This window comes from Anolis carolinensis, chromosome 3, assembly GCF_035594765.1.
Source record: "Anolis carolinensis isolate JA03-04 chromosome 3, rAnoCar3.1.pri, whole genome shotgun sequence".
NCBI lineage: Eukaryota > Metazoa > Chordata > Lepidosauria > Squamata > Dactyloidae > Anolis > Anolis carolinensis.
In genome coordinates, this window is record NC_085843.1 from 73,850,560 (window position 1) to 73,856,559 (window position 6,000).

Below are 6,000 nucleotides of genomic sequence, written 5' to 3' on the forward strand. Positions count from 1 at the left end.
CATAATGTTCCTTAAAACACTGAAGATCTTGTCATGGTAGAAGACTAGGTAAGCAATCCTATTATCTATACCAATTAGATTAGGAGGAGGTGGAAGATTGTAACAGTGGTAGAAAAGCTGAAAAGAAGGCACACCCAGGATCTAAAAAGGTAAGAAAATGTGTGGTTATTTTACATACTTCAGCATCCATAGAAATGCCACCAGTCAGAGCCTGTGCCAACAATGACCATACATTAAGACAGCCATTGAACTCACTATGATAATGTGCCTACAATAAATTTCCTTGCATCAAAGCCCAAACAGACCCACAATGCCCCCATTTTATGAGTCCCAGTAACACATGCAGCAGTAACCCAATATTGTCAGATCCCAGGAACCTCTCAATATTATAGGATTTCAAACTCCCTATGTTTTTCATTGTTGTTATTTGTCATCTGGTTAACTTTGATTTAAGGCATTCCACTGAGTGAGAGACCACGAAGAGCTCCAGTCTCAACTGCCCTGATTGCAAACTTATTATGCCCCTCATAAGTATTGATTTTTGGCACAGGTAATACAAAACAGAGTGCACGTAGATCCACTGGAGGCTGCAGTAAGTAAAAGATAGAAAGACTCATTTGTAGGGGTTGGCTCTTGTGGAGGAGAGACAGTGATGACATGGTGGACAAACAATGGTTGATCATGATACTGATGGTGTAATGCCATGCCTTAGCTTATCATTTGAGTGATGGAATTCCTATGTTGGACCGATATAGTAATGCTGGCATGTTGTAATTCACTGCTGAATTACACTATACCTATGCTTTATCGTGGCCACATAGATAAGATAAAATATTCTCTTTTTAAAAATTTCATCCCTGATTTTTTAAAAAAGATTTATAAGCTATCTCTCTGGAACAAGTCAAGCCAAGGTGGCAAACAAAATATAAACATACTCCCACTAACTTAAAATACAATTCAACCCAAATTATCATTACATATTATGTAAATATTTGATATTATATTTTGTGTGTGTATGTGCCTTCTAGTTTCCTGTTGACCTATGGCGACTCTATGAATTTCATCATTTTTTAAGGCAAGGAACACTCAGAGACGGTTTGCCTGTTCCTTCCTCTGAAATATAGCCACTGGCAGTTTCTCATCCAAGTACTAATCAGAGCTGATTCCAAGATCAGATGGGATCTGGTGCCTTTAGGGTATAAGTTGGGTATCATGGAGGGATTTCAATAAAAACATGTATTGAGGTTCCAGGCCATTTTCAGCTTTAAAACTCATTTCCAAAGCTTTAGCAATCAAACAACAACATAAACGATTCAGCCTTTAAATTAAAGTTTGTTTAAAACATATAAAGTCAAAGTGCAAGAAATTCCTTGTTCTAGGGCCACATCTAGTGCAAAGTTCTGCTATCAACAGAGCCACAGTGTTAAATGTGTCATTTTATTACACATCTCTAGGTTATCTGTGATGTTCCATTCAATTACTGTATGTTAACAGTATACACCACTGGCCCACATATCTCCAGTGCAGAACTGCTTGGTAAAATGCTCACAGATCCATGCATAAGAGTACGCAGTTAGCAGTAAAGGCTCATGTTTTAACTCTGGGTGTTTATGTTCTGGTAATTCAAACTAGATTTTGAATGAAAAAAATATACAAATCCTCTGGTTTGAAAAGAATGTTGGCTCAATGGGTAGGAAAGCAAGTCAACTTTTCTTTAAATCAAATCCAATATTTCCACAGAAAAAAATTTGAAAACTAGAAAATAGTAATTGTCATCTAACTGAATAATCTTGCCAGATGTCAATTACTTGAAGGAAATGTTTCTTCCCAAAATTCTGCAGCTGGACTGAACAAAGTGGAAACTATAAAGAATATCTTCCAGGTGATATTCCCAGTAAATTTCCCAGTAAATAAGAACTAACTTTGGGATAAAGGTCTGAACTGCGGGGGAATGTCAATGTGATTTTAAAGTATAACAACTGCATCCCAAACGCATTATCTTCCAAACAACTCTGCCTGTCTGCAAAAACAGAAGATATTACTGCTGTGTAGAGGCTAACTGATTAGAAGACTAGATGCTTGAAAAAGTAATACACTTAAAAGATCTCAGAAGCATTAATTAATTAATTTTATGTTTGTGCCTGCCTTTATGTATGTTTTCTGTAGAAATGGACATAATGTGGAAAAATTCCTTGAATAGACTACAAAATCTTCCAGCCATGAATCTTCCAATAAAGCAACCATCTTTTGAGTCTTTGGAAGTGCATCTCTCCAAAGATGCACCTGTGGATTCCATCCATTTTAACCCAATTAGTCTTTGTGTTATAGTTCCCAAATAATTATTATTATTATTATTGACACAACGACGTTGTATGACACAGCAAACAAGATAGATATGCTGGGTTTCGTTTCACAAAATCACAAGTCGAACACTTCCCAAGTGTCTAGGACTGTGTGATGTATTTTCGGATGATGCGTGCAGATCCCAGCAGGGTGGCTTTTTGCAGTTGGCAGATCATGATTTTGTCAATGTCTATTGTTTCCAAATGCCGGCTGAGATCTTTCGGCACGGCACCCAGTGTGCCCATCACCACCGGGACCACCTGCACTGGTTTCTGCCAGAGTCTTTGCAGTTCAATCTTGAGGTCCTGATAGCGGCTGAGTTTTTCCTGTTGTTTTTCGTCAATGCGACTGTCACCTGGGATGGCAACATCAATGATCCAAACCTTGTTCTTTTCCACAACTGTGATGTCTGGTGTATTGTGTTCCAGAACTTTGTCAGTTCTATTATTATTATTATTATTATTATTATTATTATTATTATTATTTAAATATAATAATATAGTATAAATATAGTATAAATTATTATTATTATTGGGAAAAGCATTCCAGAGTTGGGGGGGGGCACTATCGAGAAGTCCCTCTTCCTCGTCTCCACCACTCTCGCTTGTGATGGAGGTGGGATCAAAAGGAGGGCCTCCCCAGCTGATCTTAAAATCCGGGCAGGTTCATAGGGAGAGATGCAGTCACGTAAATAGGCAGGACTTGAGCCATATAGGGCTTTGTAGGCAATAACCTGCACTTTGAATTGGGCCCGGAAGCAAACAGGCAGCCAATGGAGCTGTTTTAAGAGAGGGGTAGTATATTCCCTAAAACCAAAGGACTCCCTATGCTCACTTTTCACAACTAGATTTCAGAGAGGATTTTCTGTAGGGAAGAAACAAACCAGTGTTGCCAAACATGATCATTTGCATGATTTTGTATTTTCAGAATTTAATAACCAGCATCATGAAGTCAAGGATTTCACATTTGCATTCTAAAAAGTGATATTGTCGGTGATCCCCAACTGGGTGGACACTTTGCCAATTTTTATCCGATTTATGTATCATATAAATCATAAGCTGCAAAACCATTTGGCCAAGAAAAATGTTCCACAAAAAGAAGCCCCACAGGGATGGCAGAGGCTTCTTTTTCCTTCCAGTTCCCAATCAGTGTTTCTGTACAATAACAATTCTGGTCGTCTGTCTGCCGCTTTTGCCTCTCTTGGGGCAATCATCCCTTCACTTCTTCAGTTTGCAAATGTACTGAGCCAGAAATTATCTTAAAAGAATGTTGGGTCAAGCCAATCAACCAGGGCAAGGGAAGGGAAGACAGGCACCATCTGATATTTAGTCTCAGTTGTGATGCCTATGGTTGCAAGATTCTACCTCAGTCAGAAAAGTTATTGCTTCAAGAAAGTAAAAATAAGGAAGGATGTTATATGTAGGTTGGGGGGAACAGCAAATGGTTTTCAGGAGAGGTGTCCTTCACAGCATTTGGTGCTACACTACTGGATTTTATCGATGCCATCATTATAAATTCCTTCTCCCATTTCCCCACAAAAACAAGACATGTACTTTCTTTTAAAAACAAAAATATATTTGTTTCAAAGCCAAAGAAGACTTTAGCAGGAATTTTAACAAAAAGAAACTACCTTAGAATGTAGTCTACTAGCGCATCTTGATTAATATTATCTAGTTGCTGCTGTTTGGAACTGACTTTTCTGTCACTAGGGCCACTGCTGGTCTCTAACCTCTCCATCGCTAACGACCAGCTTGGGAGGAGGGTTTACACTGCTCCCGCTGCTTTGAATTCTTCGGAGCCGATCATTGCTCTGCAGCTGGCCGCTGTGTTGCCTAACACTGCCTACCTGTTTGACTCGTGACAGCGAGCTTTCTTCCCGAGGCGGCTCTCCATCTGGGACTGGGACTGGCTGTTTCCGAAGCCATTAACACCCAATTATCAGTGCTAGCTGCTTCAAAGGCTCAAAGGCTGCAGAGACTTCTACTTCTGCTGCTGCTGTTGTTAGAGACCTTCCCCCCTGGAGGCCTTCTTGTTATTGCAGCTGCTATTCACCATCCGCTGGGGTTTCCTACATTGCCTATCCTCCTAAAGGACACAGGAAGCAGCGCTGTGGAGTGTACCATCTTGCTCCTTGGGACTTGCCTGGGCTTGGCCGACCTCTCCATCTGCCCCTGCCCTGTTGGAATCAACAGCTAGGGCCAGTGCCGCGTGACGAAGGGTTTTCCTGTACCTGACACCATCAAGCCTTTTCTTTTTCTTTTTTCTTTCTTTCTTTTTTATTTTATTTTATTTTATTTTATTTTATTTTTTATTTTTTTATTTTTTAATTAGAGAGTTTAATTTTACTGGTTGAGACTGAATCAATGAGGAAGTTCTAGATAGGAATAGCTTGGATCATTTCTTCAGTGCTGCAGCCTGCCATCTATTTTATTTTATTTCTTTTTATTTTATTATTATTATTATTATTATTAATTTTTTTTCCTCTTTTTCTTTTGAGTGTGTATATGTGTGTGTGTGTATTATAGATAGGAGTGAGAAAGTTTTTATCTAATTTCAGGGAGACTCTGATAGGAAGCAGGTTTGAGAACCTGGTACTTAGGTCATAGGAAGTGATCACATAGGATTCGAGAGTTCTTGCGTTTTATTGATTGGTAAATTGATGGTCCCAGAATGTGAATGAAGGTATGTGTATGTTGGACGAGATACTGTTGAGCTGAAAGAGATAGTAGAAACGAGGGGTAATTTTGAAAGATTAGAGAGGTATATTATAGGAAGGTTTTTGAAAGGTAATAGGAATGAGTTGGCAGGAAACATCGAGGGAAAACGAACTCTTTTTCCTATGTGATCTACTGGGAAAATCGTTCAGTACTGTTTTACAACAGTTGGAGACACTGAACAAGAAAATTGACCATCTTTTCAAAGGAATTTCCCTAATGGTGAAGAATCCTTCTCCTATAGACATTATACAAACTGTACCAACCAGCTTTATTAATATTAATGAGGAATTAAATGCTCTGGAAAGCCAGGGAAGAAAAAAGCTAGAGGAGCAGAAGGAAGGCAATAGGTCAGGCTTGGAAGGGGCCAGGGATGGGGTGGAGTCTTTATCTGGGGAAGAGAGTCAGAGTCAGGGGAGGGACGGCCGGAAGGAAACTAATAGAGTCTCTCAGAGGACAAACAACACGCTGTCCCCAGAACTGTTTGGACACTCCCTGGACACTTACTGCAATTCCCAACATCTGTTGCGAACTAATAAGGTGGCAGTGGAAGTGCAAGACTCACTATTGAACAGAGGAAGATGGACATCTAAGCGAGCGGTCCGGACATCTCTCTCACAAATTCTATCTTTAAGCTGGTCGAAAGTGAAGATCAAGACTATCGACTGGCTTCGTAGAGACTATCAGTCCTGGAACCGCTCCATTTGTCTTCTCATTGGATTGGAAGACAGAACACTGATGGAGGAATTGTTTTTGTATAGGCCCAAACTTCAACAGTGGGGCATTACTCTCAGGAGGGTACTAGTAGACCCATTGATTCGCCCCCTGGACATCAGGCGGAATCTTGGTAGACAAGATCCCCCAGGTTTAGGCCATGTCTATGTTACCTCTCAGTCCCGTTCTCAGACATCATTAGTGCCTAGCCCCCTTCCCACGCTAGATG